The sequence below is a fragment of the Taudactylus pleione genome, unplaced genomic scaffold (assembly GCF_031769625.1).
Source record: "Taudactylus pleione unplaced genomic scaffold, aTauple2 ptg000987l, whole genome shotgun sequence".
Lineage (NCBI taxonomy): Eukaryota > Metazoa > Chordata > Amphibia > Anura > Myobatrachidae > Taudactylus > Taudactylus pleione.
The window spans coordinates 2,676,612-2,694,994 of record NW_028285388.1 but is presented as its reverse complement, the minus strand read 5'-3'; the positions used below and the strand labels follow the sequence as shown (position 1 = coordinate 2,694,994).

Genomic DNA, 18,383 nt, shown 5'->3' with positions numbered 1-18,383 from the left:
ACACACCTCACAATGACTGACCTCTGGGTGGGTACCTACTACATACCCTCCTGCACCCACCTCACACTGACTGACCTCCAGTTGGGTACATACCCACTTGCCCCCACCTTACAGTGACTGACCACTAGGTGGGTACATATACCCTCCTGCACCTACCTCACAGTGACTGCCCTCCGGTTGGGTACAAACCCTTTTGCCCCCTCCTTATTGTGACTGACCTCTAGGTGGGTACATATACCCTCCTGCACCTACCTCACAATGACTAACCTCCAGTTGGGTACATACCTTCTTGCCCCCACCTTATAGTGACTGACCTCTAGGTGGCTACATATACCCTCCTGCACCTACCTCACAATGCCTAACCTCCAGTTGGGTATATATCCTCATGTTCTTATCCAACAGTGACTAATCACCAGGTGGGCACATACCTTCCTGCACCTACCTCACACCGGCTGCCCTCCAGGTGGGTATATATCCTCATGTTCCTATCCTACAGTGACTAACCACCAGGTGGGCACATACCTTCCTGCACCTACCTCACACAGAGTGCCCTCCGGGTAGGTACATACCCTCTTGCACCCACCTTACAGTGACTGACCTCTAGGTGGGTACATATACCCTCCTGCACACGGACTGCCCTCCGGGTGGGTTATGCTATGATTACCAGCATATAGTTATACAGTATAAGGCAGGCCCGGCATAGTGCTGACCTGTGTGTGTTCCCCGCATATAACACACCTCTGTCTGATTGTACTGGGGTAACTAAGCGCGGGACACTCAACATGGCGGCCCGGATGGGAAAGGACGCTCCGGTTACGCCCGCGAGAGAAACGTTCTCCGTCACCAGCGGGTTGTCATAGCAACACCGTCACCGCGGCCTGAGCCCTGAGCCGCCCCGGGAGCCTGCCTGACAGTCCGAGACCGCGGGGAGTGACCGGGAGAGGGCTGAGCCTGGGACCGGCCGGGGGAGAGTCAGAGCCTGAGACGGTGCAAACACAGCTCGGAGGGTGGACCCGGGTATTATATTATTACCACAGTTATATATGGGTAACAGGGAGTAATACTGTTATATTAGTGGTATAATCACAGTTATATATGGGTAACAGGGAGTAATACTGTTATATTAGTGGTATAATCACAGTTATATGTGGGTAACGGGGAGTAATACTTTTATATTGTTATTACCACAGTTATATGTGGGTAATGAGGAGTAATACTGTTATATTAGTGGTATAATCACAGTTATATATGGGTAACAGGGAGTAATACTGTTATATTAGTGGTATAATCACAGTTATATGTGGGTAACAGGGAGTAATACTGTTATATTAGTGGTATAATCACAGTTATATGTGGGTAACGGGGAGTAATACTTTTATATTGTTATTACCACAGTTATATGTGGGTAATGAGGAGTAATACTGTTATATTAGTGGTATAATCACAGTTATATGTGGGTAACAGGGAGTAATACTGTTATATTAGTGGTATAATCACAGTTATATGTGGGTAACAGGGAGTAATACTGTTATATTAGTGGTATAATCACAGTTATATGTGGGTAACGGGGAGTAATACTTTTATATTGTTATTACCACAGTTATATGTGGGTAATGAGGAGTAATACTGTTATATTAGTGTTATTACCACAGTTATATATGGGTAACGGGGAGTAATACTTTTATATTGTTATTACCACAGTTATATGTGGGTAACAGGGAGTAATACTGTTATATTAGTGGTATAATCACAGTTATATATGGGTAACAGGGAGTAATACTGTTATATTAGTGGTATAATCACAGTTATATATGGGTAACGGGGAGTAATACTTTTATATTGTTATTACCACAGTTATATGTGGGTAATGAGGAGTAATACTGTTATATTAGTGGTATAATCACAGTTATATATGGGTAACGGGGAGTAATACTGTTATATTAGTGTTATTACCACAGTTATAGATGGGTAACAGGGAGTAATACTGTTATATTAGTGGTATAATCACAGTTATTTATGGGTAACGAGGAGTAATACTGTTATATTAGTGTTATTACCACAGTTATAGATGGGTAACAGGGAGTAATACTGTTATATTAGTGGTATAATCACAGTTATTTATGGGTAACGAGGAGTAATACTATTATATTAGTGTTATTACCACTGTTATATATGGGTAACAGGGAGTAATACTGTTATATTAGTGGTATAATCACAGTTATATATGGGTAACAGGGAGTAATACTGTTATATTAGTGGTATAATCACAGTTATATGTGGGTAACGGGGAGTAATACTTTTATATTGTTATTACCACAGTTATATATGGGTAACAGGGAGTAATACTGTTATATTAGTGGTATAATCACAGTTATATATGGGTAACAGGGAGTAATACTGTTATATTAGTGGTATAATCACAGTTATATATGGGTAACGGGGAGTAATACTTTTATATTGTTATTACCACAGTTATATGTGGGTAATGAGGAGTAATACTGTTATATTAGTGGTATAATCACAGTTATATATGGGTAACGGGGAGTAATACTGTTATATTAGTGTTATTACCACAGTTATAGATGGGTAACAGGGAGTAATACTGTTATATTAGTGGTATAATCACAGTTATTTATGGGTAACGAGGAGTAATACTATTATATTAGTGTTATTACCACTGTTATATATGGGTAACAGGGAGTAATACTGTTATATTAGTGGTATAATCACAGTTATATATGGGTAACAGGGAGTAATACTGTTATATTAGTGGTATAATCACAGTTATATATGGGTAACGGGGAGTAATACTTTTATATTGTTATTACCACAGTTATATGTGGGTAATGAGGAGTAATACTGTTATATTAGTGGTATAATCACAGTTATATATGGGTAACGGGGAGTAATACTGTTATATTAGTGTTATTACCACAGTTATAGATGGGTAACAGGGAGTAATACTGTTATATTAGTGGTATAATCACAGTTATATATGGGTAACAGGGAGTAATACTGTTATATTAGTGGTATAATCACAGTTATATATGGGTAACGGGGAGTAATACTGTTATATTAGTGTTATTACCACAGTTCTATATGGGTAATGAGGAGTAATACTGTTATATTAGTGGTATAATCACAGTTATATATGGGTAACGGGGAGTAATACTGTTATATTAGTGTTATTACCACAGTTATAGATGGGTAACAGGGAGTAATACTGTTATATTAGTGGTATAATCACAGTTATATATGGGTAACAGGGAGTAATACTGTTATATTAGTGGTATAATCACAGTTATTTATGGGTAACGGGGAGTAATACTATTATATTAGTGTTATTACCACAGTTATATATGGGTAACGGGGAGTAATACTGTTATATTAGTGTTATTACCACAGTTATATATGGGTAACGGGGAGTAATACTATTATATTACTGTTATTACCACAGTAATACCATATGGGTAACTGAGAGTAATACTGTTATATTAGTGTTATTACCACAGTTATATATGGGTAACAGGGAGTAATACTGTTATATTAGTGGTATAATCACAGTTATATATGGGTAACAGGGAGTAATACTGTTATATTAGTGGTATAATCACAGTTATTTATGGGTAACGGGGAGTAATGCTGTTATATTAGTGTTATTACCACAGTTCTATGTGGGTAACGGGGAGTAATACTGTTATAGTAGTGGTATAATCAGTTATATATGGGTAACGGGGAGTAATACTGTTATATTAGTGGTATAATCACAGTTATATATGGGTAACGGGGAGTAATACTGTTATATTAGTGTTATTACCACAGTTATATATGGGTAACGGGAAGTAATACTGTTATATTAGTGGTATAATCACAGTTATATATGGGTAACGGGGAGTAATACTGTTATATTAGTGTTATTACCACAGTTATATATGGGTAACGGGGAGTAATACTGTTATATTAGTGGTATAATCAGTTATATATGGGTAACGGGGAGTAATACTTTTATATTGTTATTACCACAGTTATATGTGGGTAATGAGGAGTAATACTGTTATATTAGTGGTATAATCACAGTTCTATGTGGGTAACGGGGAGTAATACTGTTATATTAGTGTTATTACCACAGTTATATATGGGTAACGGGGAGTAATACTGTTATATTAGTGGTATAATCACAGTTATATATGGGTAACGGGGAGTAATACTGTTATATTAGTGTTATTACCACAGTTATATATGGGTAACGGGGAGTAATACTGTTATATTAGTGGTATAATCAGTTATATATGGGTAATGGGGAGTAATACTTTTATATTGTTATTACCACAGTTATATGTGGGTAATGAGGAGTAATACTGTTATATTAGTGGTATAATCACAGTTATATATGGGTAACGGGGAGTAATACTGTTATATTAGTGTTATTACCACAGTTCTATATGGGTAACTGAGAGTAATACTGTTATATTAGTGGTATAATCACAGTTCTATGTGGGTAACGGGGAGTAATGCTGTTATATTAGTGTTATTACCACAGTTCTATGTGGGTAACGGGGAGTAATACTGTTATGTTAGTGGTATAATCAGTTATATATGGGTAACGGGGAGTAATACTGTTATATTACTGTTATTACCACAGTTATATGTGGGTAACGGGGAGTAATACTTTTATATTGTTATTACCACAGTTATATGTGGGTAATGAGGAGTAATACTGTTATATTAGTGGTATAATCACAGTTCTATGTGGGTAACGGGGAGTAATACTGTTATATTAGTGTTATTACCACAGTTCTATGTGGGTAACGGGGAGTAATACTGTTATGTTAGTGTTATTACCACAGTTCTATGTGGGTAACGGGGAGTAATACTGTTATAGTAGTGGTATAATCAGTTATATATGGGTAACGGGGAGTAATACTGTTATATTAGTGGTATAATCACAGTTATATATGGGTAACGGGGAGTAATACTGTTATATTAGTGTTATTACCACAGTTATATATGGGTAACGGGAAGTAATACTGTTATATTAGTGGTATAATCACAGTTATATATGGGTAACGGGGAGTAATACTGTTATATTAGTGTTATTACCACAGTTATATATGGGTAACGGGGAGTAATACTGTTATATTAGTGGTATAATCAGTTATATATGGGTAACGGGGAGTAATACTTTTATATTGTTATTACCACAGTTATATGTGGGTAATGAGGAGTAATACTGTTATATTAGTGGTATAATCACAGTTATATATGGGTAACGGGGAGTAATACTGTTATATTAGTGTTATTACCACAGTTCTATATGGGTATGAGAGTAATACTGTTATATTAGTGGTATAATCACAGTTCTATGTGGGTAACGGGGAGTAATGCTGTTATATTAGTGTTATTACCACAGTTCTATGTGGGTAACGGGGAGTAATACTGTTATGTTAGTGGTATAATCAGTTATATATGGGTAACGGGGAGTAATACTGTTATATTACTGTTATTACCACAGTTATATGTGGGTAACGGGGAGTAATACTTTTATATTGTTATTACCACAGTTATATGTGGGTAATGAGGAGTAATACTGTTATATTAGTGTTATTACCACAGTTATATATGGGTAACGGGGAGTAATACTGTTATATTAGTGGTATAATCACAGTTATATATGGGTAACGGGGAGTAATACTGTTATATTAGTGGTATAATCACAGTTATATATGGGTAATGAGGAGTAATACTGTTATATTAGTGTTATTACCACAGTTATATATGGGTAACGGGGAGTAATACTGTTATATTAGTGGTATAATCAGTTATATATGGGTAACGGGGAGTAATACTGTTATATTAGTGTTATTACCACTGTTATATATGGGTAACGGGGAGTAATACTATTATATTACTGTTATTACCACAGTTATATGTGGGTAATGGGGAGTAATACTTTTATATTGTTATTACCACAGTTATATGTGGGTAATGAGGAGTAATACTGTTATATTAGTGGTATAATGACAGTTATATATGGGTAACGGGGAGTAATACTGTTATATTAGTGTTATTACCACAGTTATATATGGGTAACGGGGAGTAATACTGTTATATTTGTGTTGTTACCACAGTTATATATGGGTAACGGGGAGTAATACTGTTATATTCGTGTTATTACCACAGCTATATATATGGGTAACGGGGAGTAATACTGTTATATTAGTGTCATTACCACAGTTATAGATGGGTAACGGGGAGTAATACTGTTATATTAGTGTTATTACCACAGTTATATATGGGTAACGGGGAGTAATACTGTTATATTAGTGTTATTACCACAGTTATATATGGGTAACGGGGAGTAATACTGTTATATTAGTGTTATTACCACAGTTCTATATGGGTAACTGAGAGTAATACTGTTATATTAGTGGTATTACCACAGTTCTATGTGGGTAACGGGGAGTAATGCTGTTATATTAGTGGTATAGTGGTATAATCAGTTATATATGGGTAACGGGGAGTAATACTGTTATATTAGTGTTATTACCACAGTTCTATATGGGTAACTGAGAGTAATACTGTTATATTAGTGGTATTACCACAGTTCTATGTGGGTAACGGGGAGTAATGCTGTTATGTTAGTGGTATAGTGGTATAATCAGTTATATATGGGTAACGGGGAGTAATACTGTTATATTAGTGTTATTACCACAGTTATATATGGGTAACGGGGAGTAATACTGTTATATTAGTGTTATTACCACAGTTATATATGGTTAACGGGGAGTAATACTGTTATATTAGTGTTATTACCACAGCTATATATATGGGTAATGGGGAGTAATACTGTTATATTAGTGTTATTACCACAGCTATATATATGGGTAACGTGGAGTAATACTGTTATATTAGTGTTATTACCACAGCTATATATATGGGTAACGGGGAGTAATGTATTAGTGTTATTACCAGTTATATATGGGTAATGGGGAGTGATATGTCACTGATATATTAGTGTTATTGCAACAGTTGAATGGGTAATGGGGAGTAACATGTTACTGTTATATTGGTGTTGTTATATTAGTGTTATTACCACAGTTATATGGGTAACGGGGAGTAGCATATTAGTGTTATTACCACAGTTATATGGGTAACGGGGAGTAACATATTAGTGTTACTACCACAGTTAAATATGGGTAACGTGTTACTGTTATATTAGTGTTATTCTCACAGTTGTAATGAGTAACGTGTTACTGTTATATACAATGCCGCTTATTATATAGATTACCACAGTTCTATAGCGTTCCCGCTAGGCTGTTTTAGCGGGGCACCGCAGTATACGCCCTGCCTTTTTTGGCGGAGCCCTGCTGGAGCCCATCTAAAACATGCCGGATGCTGTCCCCACTCGTGGGCTGCAGTATCCCGCGGGTTGGAAAAATTTTGGTGCAGCGCTCACCGCCGGAGAATAGATGCTGTGCGCATGCACACAGCATCTATTCAGAGAGGGGAGAGCTTGGGGCAGCCCGGCATGTCCCTAAGTGCTGGGCACGCCCACAAGAGCCATGAAAGGGAGGCATGTGTCTTAAAGACCCGCCCATTTTCTAATGACCACGCCCCCTTTACTTTGCACTCGAATAACATGCGTTACTGTTATATTAGTGTTATTATTACAGTTATATGGATAACAGAGTAATTTGCTTACAGTAATGTAATTAATGGAACCGGTATGAAATACTGATGGCTGAATAGCTGCCAGTACTGATGCCGGAAGCCCGAATGGAGGACATCCCGACATTGGCTTATAAGTATGCTAACCCTCCCCTGTCCCCTCTCCAAAGACCCTAACCCTACCTTGGTGGCGCCTAACTTAAGTCCCCCCCCCCCCGGGGCTGCATAAACCTAACCCCCCCCCTTCCCCTAGCCTAACCTTAACCCTTCAGGGAGGGGTGCCTAACTCTAACCTCCCCTTCCCCTAGCCTAACTGCAACCCTCCCCAGGGGGATGCCTAACCCTAAATCCTCCCGGGTGTGTCTAAACCTAACCCTCCCCCACTCCCACCCCGTGGCAACAACCAAACTATCCACGGCTCACCTCTTTCGGGATGCCGACCGTCAGGATTTCGGCGTCGTGCTAAAGATAGGTGTCGGGATTTTGACGCCTACCTTTAGTCCTGGGTCGTGATTCCATATTCTGGATTCAGACAGACTGCATTCCGGGCGGCAGTAAATTAACCGCATCCCCTAATTAATGTGTTACAGTAATATGGATAATGGGAGAGTGATGTCTGTTATTCCTATGTTAGTGTGATTATTACAGACAGTTGGGTAATGGTTTGCAGTGTACGGAGGAATAGCATAATACATTTTAGTGGATAAATGAGCTGTTTATAGTGTTTTGGAGCAGCTCATCATGGTACATGAATAATGACTGAATGTGACGTATGTAATTACATCTCGATGATCATTCAGCAGCAGGGGAAAGGTGTCTATCATTAGGATCTATAGTAAGAGTTGCTGTATATGAAATTTTATTTTTGGTGTACCTAACATGGGGAGGGCTGCTCTAATATTATACCTGTATGATCATAGTCTGAATGCAACTTCATCTCCTATAAGCGGGGAAATGGGCACAGGGCACTGTATGGCCACATCTGCATGATGTACTGAGTGACGTTGTCAGTCCATTTACCTTTTATATGAAGCATTTCTATAATATAAGATTTTCCCCTTAGATCATATATAATTAAGAAACCCATTAATATATATTTGTCAATGACCTAGATCCTATGTCCTCTGACCATCAGACCATCATTGCTGTGTGTTGGGATCATATATACCTACGTGACACTTTTTTCCTATTGTATTGTGGCTGCACCCATATGTAACTTGTAGCAATTTAAATGTTTTATCCTACTTGTGGGCACCCGATTCAGTTGTTACTCCGTTCGGACGCGATCGCCACCGGCGTTTCTGATGGCAGACTCCTGAGGTGGCGAGCAGCAATGCGCAATAAATCCTGGTTTTGGGATCCCGTTTGTGCGCCCTAACCAGGGCTTTAGATGTGGTTAGCTGCTTTATGTGGCTAAAACCCGTCTCTTTGGGTACGATATAGCATGGGCGCCCCAAAACAATTGAGTGTCACCCTCCAATTTCCAGCCACTTTAGACGGGAGACAGGACACGATAATATAATTGAATCGCCCCCTTACTATCCTTCTTATCGCTTTATCTTTCTGTTATGGTGCATACACACGATCAGATTTTTTCTTCAGATATGGACGATAACGATTTAAAAATCGTTCAGTCGTTCATATCTGATGGAAAATCGTTCATATCTGACATGCCTGAACGATGGACGATCAACGATGCGCGTTCCCGTTTGTCAGATAACGATATCTGACATCTGATGGGTTTGCAGTCAGACTTGGACGATTCCATTCATTTTAATGCAGTCAAAAATCGTTCAATCGTTCAAATCGTTCAAAACTTTGGTCAAATCGTCCAAATCGTTCAAATCGTTTAATCGTTCAGTCGTTCATCTGACAAATCTGACAAGTCTGACAAATCTGACCGTGTGTACGCTCCATTAGTTCCAAGTCTTTCTTTTATTACTGTTTTTGTTCCCAATTATAAAGCTGATGTCCTCTACATAAACGTTAATAAATAATGCCTTATTTTCCCAATAAAGGATCTTTGGGGATTTGTTCACAGGCTACATAAGCATAGGCCCAGCAAGTAAATGAGATTGCTCAGTGGTCTGGGTGATTAAACCGTTTGATTGAACACATTCCTGGATATAGTGGACCTCGTACATACCCGGAGAACACAAACCTAATGGTGTTTAATATGTGTAATTAGGGCTTCTTGCACATGATCTAACATTTTGGAAATCTATTGAAACTCTACTGCTCATGTTACAAGAAGCGATGAAATCACAAGCGCTAACGCTGGGTACATACTGACCGACCTATCAATTGAACGGCCGATATATATCATGTGAGCGATGTAGATCTGGTCAAAACTAGGCTAGTTCTGACCGTGATTATGCCAGATAGTGTCAGCTTAGCAGATTCACATTTAGGGTATATTTATCAAAGATCTTTAAAAAAAAAAAAAAAAAAAGCTGTATATTCGAGGGCTGGATTTAAAAGGACTGTAGATATACACTGTATTGCAATTGACCTTTTAAATCCAGCCCTCAAAGCTGCCGATTCTCAATCTGTAGTAAATGTACCCCTTCACCGTGTAAATTAATGTTAACAATGAGTCTATGGTGGCGATTCAATTGTTGCATGGGCGGAGATAGTTAATGAGCGCCCAGTTTTGCAATTCAATTGTTGTGGGCGCTCTTTAATTATCGCCCTCTTCACATCTATTAGACCGGGTTTAACTGTCTGAAACGGCTACACCCATCTAAAGTCTTGGTTAGGGCGCCCTAACCAAGAGTTTCTCGCCCATTTTTGCTCACATCCTCCTGAGGGTGCAAGCAGGAATGCCAGCGCCGGTGGCTATCGTGCTCAGATGGAGCAACAATTTAATATAAAAAAAAAAAAATAGGCTCCAGCTAAATAAATGAATGGCTCCCTAGATTTGTTTTTCTACTTCAGTGGGGCTTGACAGATTTTTCTAAAACTTAGGAGCCAGGATGAAAGTGTAGGAGCCAGACCCCCCCTTACCCCCGGGAACCATTACTGAGCATCTATGCCCCTGACAACCAACCTCCATGGCCACACCACTAACGCCCACAGTAGTAATCCCCCTTTGCAGTGCCCCCAGTAGTAATCCCCCCTCTGCAGTGCCCCCAGTAGTAATCCCCCCTCTGCAGTGCCCCCAGTAGTAATCCCCCCTCTGCAGTGCCCCCAGTAGTAACCCCCCTCTGCAGTGCCCCCAGTAGTAATCCCCCCTCGGCAGTGCCCCCAGTAGTAATCCCCCCTCGGCAGTGCCCCCAGTAGTAATCCCCCCTCGGCAGTGCCCCCAGTAGTAATCCCCCCTCTGCAGTGCCCCCAGTAGTAGACCCCACTATGCATTTCCCCTAGTAGTAGCCCCCCCATAGTGTCCCCAGTAGCGGCCACCCCCACCTATGCAGTGCCCCTACAGTAGGGGCCACCCCCACCTATGCAGTGTCCCTACAGTAGCGGCCACCCCCACTAACGGGGTGCCCACAGTAGTAATCCCCCTTTGCAGTGCCCACAGTAGTAATCCCCCCCTCTGCAGTGCCCCCAGTAGTAATCCCCCCCCCTCTGCAGTGCCCCCAGTAGTAATCCCCCCCCCCCCTCTGCAGTGCCCCCAGTAGTAATCCCCGCCCCTCTGCAGTGCCCCCAGTAGTAATCCCCCCCCCCCCTCTGCAGTGCCCCCAGTAGTAATCCCCCCCCCCTCTGCAGTGCCCCCAGTAGTAATCCCCCCCCCTCTGTAGTGCCCCCAGTAGTAATCCCCCCCCCCTGCAGTGCCCCCAGTAGTAATCCCCCCCCTCTGCAGTGCCCCCAGTAGTAATCCCCCCCCTCTGCAGTGCCCCCAGTAGTAATCCCCCCCCCTCTGCAGTGCCCCCAGTAGTAATCCCCCCTCTGCAGTGCCCCAGTAATAATCCCCCCTCTGCAGTGCCCCCAGTAGTAGACCCCACTATGCATTTCCCCTAGTAGTAGCCCCCCATAGTGTCCCCAGTAGCGGCCACCCCCACTTATGCAGTGTCTCTACAGTAGGGGCCACCCCCACCTATGCAGTGCCCCCACAGTAGTTGCCACCCCCACCTATGCAGTGTCCCTACAGTAGCGCCCACCCCCACCTATGCAGTGCCCCTTAAAAGAAAAAAAAAACGCAACTTACCGGATCCCTGCTTTTACCGACAACCACTGCCGTCCGCTCCTCCTGGCCGTTCTGCACTATGGGAGAGACGTCATGACGTGATTTCTCTCCCAACCTGCTGCGGGATGAGCCGGAAGGTGGAGCTCATGAGTGAGCTCCAGCCGGCTCACTCCGTGAACGATGCAGCAGCCAATGAGAGTCTGACAGACTCTCATCGGCTGCTGTAACAAACATACAGCCACCGCTGACGGCTGTATGTTTGTTACTTTGTAGTGTGGATCGCGGTCTGCACTACAGGGCCTGGGGGTTGCTGAAAACCTGGTCGCCAGGCAGATAAATCTGGTCGCCATGGCGACCTGGCCCCCAGGTTTTGTCGAGCCCTGTACTTCAGGGTCCATAGGGGGTCTACAGGGTGAGCTTAGGGTATAGGTAATGCAGAGTGATCCGGGCACCTTACGCAGTAAATTTTTCTTCCCAGGATGCGCTTGGGTCTCCCTCTATACCCCGCCCCCGGGCCAGAGGCACCTCAGTTTCGTTGGGTTCCCGGCCAGAGTCGGGTCACTGACGCAGCCCCCGATCTTTTATTTTAAAAGAAGTTTGCTTCTACATAGCGACAGCAAGGACAGTCCTGGGGTCGCTCCGTTACCCCACCGGCGCCGAGTCGCCGGTACTGATCCAGGGATCTCGGTGGGTCTCTGGGTATCTTGGCTTGCAAGGTCCCCGGAGGATCCCTGGACTGCGACCGGACTCGACGGGGACACAGGTAAACGGCGTGTCACTGCGGTGGTGCGCCCTGAGTCACAGTCTTTTCCCCCAAGGCGGGGGACTCCCTGAGGATGACAGCAAGTGGGGCCAGGCACTGAGTTCTGCGTCTCCCCTAAGCCGCCTGGGACTTTGGGCTGGAGTTCTGCGGAACGCTCCAGCGTCCCAGGGGTTAAACGCTGGCCAGGGGAGGCAGCCTTCCCTGTCTAACAACCGGCTCCTCCCCGCTGCATAGTGCGCCTTTCCACCGCGGTCTGGCTGGGCTGTGGGAGCTTCCCTCCTCCGGCTCCGTGATCTCCGGCGGTCATCTTCCTGGCTGAGAAAGCAGGCAGGTGGTGCGGAGTCCGGGTTCCCCTACATACCTCTCCTCCTGGACAGCGGTCAGTGTATGTAGCACTTTTGTCCTACCAGACGCTAGTCTGCGTAGTTGACCAGTAAAGTGCGATTTAGTGCAGGTATTATTATTATTCTGCATTGTATGTGACTGTATGCTAGCGCGTCTGTCTGAGTATCGCTTTCTTACTGTCAGCCATTTTACTTTCCCTGTACCTGTTCTCTCTCTCTCTGAGCCCTAACACAGGTGTTGTCGGGGTACACCCTCACAGTCTGTTAATTCTGTGCAGGGGGTCACATACATTATATTGCTATCCTCTTCACAATGAGGGGTATTCCATATGGGAGCAAAAAGTCCGTGCTGGACTTTTCGCTCCATATCGGAGCTTTTCCTGGGATAAAGTATCGGGCGCGCTCTCGCTTTATCCCCGTATTCAATATAAAAGCTACGAAAACGGGAGCCGGCGAAATAGGATCGGTGAAAAAAACAAACGGGATTTACCTGGAATAAATTGTAGAACCCCCCTAAAGCTGGCAAAACATGGGGGATCACTATGGGTACCCCCGTTTTAGCCTGCAGTTGACAGTCGGGGTTTTAAATAGCTGTGGCAGGTGTTTTTTTTCCGACATTGAAGAAGTGATGCAGAAGAGCACTTAGGTTTTTTTTTTTCTCGTTTTTTTAAGTGGTCCCATCAAATTTGGGGTACATGAAAATGGGTACTAGCATATTTTTATGTCCCTAAAGTAATTTTAAAAAAAATTCTGCAAAAATGCACCTGCTGCTAATAGCCTATTCTAGAAAACATCTGCCGCATACTTGCAGAATAGCCCTGAACCTATTTCCCTTTTTTCCATTTTTTTTTTTTCACCCCGATTTTTTAAAAAATTGGATTTTCAGGATGCATACCTGCATATTCCGATTGCTTCGGCTCACCAACGTTTTCTCAGGTTTGCATTTCCAGTTTCAGGCCCTGCCATTTGGCCTTTCTACTGCACCTCGGGTGTTTAAAAAAAGTTATGATGGTAATGGTATCTGCGGCTCCAGGGGGTCCGCCTTTTACCATACCTGGACGACCTCTTGCTGTTGGCAGGATCTCCAGAGGTACCGCACTACCACTTACAGCCGACAATATCTGTACTACAGATGAACGGATGGTTGATCAATTGGAAGAAGTCCTCCCTGATCCCATCTCAAGGGATGCTCCATCTGGGAGCTCTGTTGGATTCCCAACAGCAGAGGATTTTTCTGACAGCAGACAAAATCTCTACTTTGCAGACGCGAGGGCGCAGATACCTCCACAGTTGCCGAGTGTCCATACACTCAGCCATACAGTTACTGGGATTCATGGTGTCGACAGTCGACATGGTTCAATCATTCCTGGCCTCTGCAGAAATTGATCCTCTCCCGGTGGGACGGATTACCACATCGGATAAGGACACAAACGATGGTACTCTCTCCGGAGGTGCGTCTAGCTCTGACTTGGTGGCTGCAGTCGGTCCACCTCACCAAGGGGCGCCCCTTTTGGATTCCGGCCTGGGTCCTTCTGACAACGGACGACAGTCTCCGGGGTTGGGGCGCAGTGACAGGTCCACACTCCTTTCAAGGGAGGTGGATACTGATACCGATCAACATATTGGAACTTCGGGCAGTCTTCAGTGCCCTACAACAAGCAAGACTCATACAAAAGCCCGTGCAAGTCCAGTCGGACAACTCTATGCCAGTGGCTTACATAAACCATCAGGGAGGAACTCGAAATCCAGCGGCTATGTCACAGGTATCGCGCATCCTGACATGGGCGGAAGGCCATCTACCAGCCATATCGGCAGTGTTCATTCCAGGAGTTTTCAATAGGGAAGCAGACTTCCTCAGCCGTCACACCAAGAGGTGTTTCAGCTCCTAGTGAACTAGTGGGGCTTTCTGGACATGGACCTCGTGGCCTCTCAACAAAATCACAAACTGCTTCTGTACGGGTCCAGGAAAAGCGATGTCAAGGCTCTCTTGGTAGATGCTCTGTCGGTCAAGTGGACCTTCCAGTTTGTGTACCTGCTTCCTCCCATTTCCCTCCTTCCTCGAGTAATTCGGAAGTTAAAACAAGAAGGAGGCACTGCCCTGCTGGTGGCTCCAGCGTGGCCCAGACGTCACTGGTACTCAGATCTTCAGAGTCTCTCCATCAACACTCCATTGCTGTTGCCTCAACGTCCGGACCTGTTGTCTCAAGGTCCTTGCCTTTACCCGGACCTGGGTCATCTGTCTTTGAAGGCCTGGCTCTTGAGACATCCCTCCTAAGGTCCAAGGGGTTTTCCAGCTCTGTAGTTAACACCATGCTCAGAGCGCGGAAACCTGCCTCTGCTAGGATTTACCCCACTGTGTGGCATACCCACTTTGAATGGTGTCTTCCCAGAGGTTACGACCCCCAAGTGTTTAGGGTATCCAGAGTTTTGGCTTTCCTTCAGGCGAGTTTGGACCTTGGTCTCCGCCTTGCTTCCCTGAAGGTGCATGTCTCTGCCCTTTTTCAGTGTGGTTCCAGCGAAGGATCACTCCTCTTTCTGATATCCGCACTTTCCTTCAAGGGTCCTTCGCATTCAGCCTCCCTTTGTTCCTCCTTTGGTGCCTTGGGATTTACATGTTGTCCTTAGGGCCCTCCATTTGAACCCCTGGACTCTGTGGACCTCAAATGGCTTACTGCTAAGAGCATTTTTCTTCTGGTTATTGCTTCTGCCAGAAGAGTGTCTGATTTGGGGGGCTCTCTCTCCCATTTCTGTTTTTTGACCAGGACAGGGTGGTGCTTCAGACTCGCCCTGGTTTCCTTCCTAAGGTGGTATCTAGTTTCCACATTAATAAGGAAATAATTGTGGCGGTCTTTCATTCTCTAGACCTCTCGGCAGGTGAGGCCTCATTGGATGTGGTACGAATACTCAGGATTTATGTGGACCGTACTAGTTCCCTTCGGAAGTCAGACTCCTTGTTTGTTGTCTATGGATTCCACAAGAAGAGATTGCCAGCCAATAAGTAAACTTTGGCTAGGTAGCTTCGCATGGCGATCTCTGAGGCTTACTCTCATGAGGGCCTTCCAGTGCCGCCCTCTGCTACTGCTCATTCTACTCGGTCTGTGGGTCCTTCGTGGGCAGCTCGCCGTGGCGTCTCGGCTGTCCAGACCTTTTTACGGTATTATGCTTTTGATACCTTTGCCTCTCAGGATGCATCCTTCGGGCGGCGGATTCTCCTCTCTGCACAGGAGCGTCCCCACCCTTGAGAGTACTGCTTTGGGACATCCCCAAGGTCACCCTGTGGACCCCCTATAGACCCTGAAGATTGAAAATTAGAGAGATGGTAAGAACTTACCTTTTGTTATCTCTCTTTCTACGAAGTCCATAGGGTCCACAGGGCACACAGCGGGCCGCATCTGTGCTTCAGATGGGCTTCGCTCTGGTCACCGGTTTTCCGTCTCCTTCTGTGCGAGAATGTGATTCTAGTGTGTTCCAGACTTTCTTCTCTCTCTTATCCTCCTCCGGCCTTTGGCTTGCTACGAAACTGAGGTGCCTCTGTCCCGGGGGCAGGGTATACAGAGAGACCCAAGTGCATCCTGGGAAGAAAAATTTACTGCGTAAGGTGCCCGGATGACGCGGCATCACCTATACCCCAAGGTCACCCTGTGGACCCTATGGACTTCGTAGAAAGAGAGATAACAAAGGTAAGTTCTTAACAGAGTGTCTCATTTTTTCTAGCAATCTCTCTGTGAATAAAGGATACAGGGCCTGATTCAGAGCCGGACGCTCTTCCAGAGCGTTCACTCTGAATCAGGGCGGCATTTTTTTATTTTTTTTTGAGAGCTGGCCGCTCGCTAAGCTGTGGGTGACCACCCACAGCTTTTGCGAGCGGCCAGGTGATGGTCGCGACCATCGGGCTTGCGACGAGACCCTTGTGGGTAGGGTCTCGTCCATCGCAAGCCCCAGTGAGCTTCCGGCTCTAATAGAGCCGGAAACTCTCTACTGAGGCCGCCCCCAAACGGCAGGCGTTCCTTCGGGAACGCCTCCGTTTGGCCAGCCACTTCCCCTGCCCGCCTCCAAAACGGGGCAAGTTGTCAATCACAATCGACAGCCACCCCATTTTGGTGCGAGACCCGTAGCGACGGAGCGTCCGTCGCTGGCTGGGTATCGCGCACGCCGGAGCCGGCTCCAGCGTGCACATGCGCAGTGGGGGACCATCGACCCGCATGCGAGCGCTGTGCGCTCACGAGCGGGTCTGAATCAGGCCCACAGTTTCTGGTGCTTCTCATCTCACAGCATAAGAATTGTTGTGTAATGCTGGGTACACACTTTGACGAACGATATATTGAGAGTGCATCTGTGGGAGTGTATAGCCGATTTGTCTGTTATCTACGTCGTTCACAGACATACAGGGCTGGATTAAGGGGGGGCAACAGGGGCGGTCGTCCCTGGGCCCCACACATGGAGGGGCCCCCACACAGGGTCGGTGTGACCCTGCCGAGAACAGGTGTCCAGTGACACCTGTTCCCAGATTGGAGGCTCACTGCCGCGATCCGGTGTTACTGTATGCAGCGGCACAGTCCTCTTACTGGCGCCACGTAACACATTACATCCGCGACGCCGATGAGAGGACCAGCTGTGCCGGGAGGTCACGCCTGCACGCCGTCCCCAAGGTATGTTGGTTGCGGAACAATAGGCTTTGGCGGTAGGAGGGCGGTAAGCGAAGGGGGGGTGGGGGGAGCTCTGCGTGGTTTAAAGGAGGCTACCACAATTTAGTTGCCCTGGGGCCCCCACAAACCTTAATTAGGCCCTGCAGACATATCACGTCGGCCATGCAGCACAGGCAATGCCGGTATACTTGAAAGCTATATCGGTGCATCTGCATGTGTGTACAGGTGACCTGCCGACCGACCATACACTTGCTGCATGCATGGGCCGCCGACACTGACATCTCAACTGGGCTGACAAATTTAAATGCCAGCCCAGACATATATCGACCGGCCTATTGGATAGCTTCCCAACCAGCTGCTCTGACGGTGGATCGGTCTTCTGACTGATCCTCTGTTTGTACCTAGCATTAGGCTATCAGCTTCCATGCATTAGTATTGCTCACAGCAGCCTATTTAGCTTTCAACATGATTACTTAACCACACATTTCCTAGAATGCATTCAGTGTAATATATCTACAGGGCAGCTCAGTGCACGCCTTAGGCCCATTTTAACTAGCTGTGAAGTAGGTCATGTGGGTAAAACCCATGGTAGCACATTTTTGCTCTTTAATGATAAATCTGCATTAAGTTAACATGGGTTTCAATGGGAGATTATGCAGCTTTTCATTCGCACCTCCAGGCTAGGTACAAACTCAGAAAAGGTCTTATGGTAACGTTAAAATGTCAGGGCACAGTATAGTACATCTGGTACACCGCTCCCTGTGAATAATAATGTATTTAGAGGTGTGTAAATATGGCTAAAAATCATGTAATTTTCTCTAAAAAGCAGGAAA

At 44.7% G+C, this 18,383-nt stretch overlaps 1 protein-coding gene across 1 annotated transcript in view; it reads left to right on the top strand.

The window, feature by feature from the left end:
• The first annotated feature begins 744 nt into the window (after window positions 1–744).
• CIPC (CLOCK interacting pacemaker) overlaps window positions 745–18,383 on the top strand; it is a 65,046-nt gene continuing 47,407 nt past the window's right edge. The window contains exon 1 of the mRNA XM_088460830.1: window positions 745–1,017. The gene's annotated coding sequence lies outside the window, so the exon portion shown is untranslated. The remainder of the gene's footprint in view (window positions 1,018–18,383) is intronic.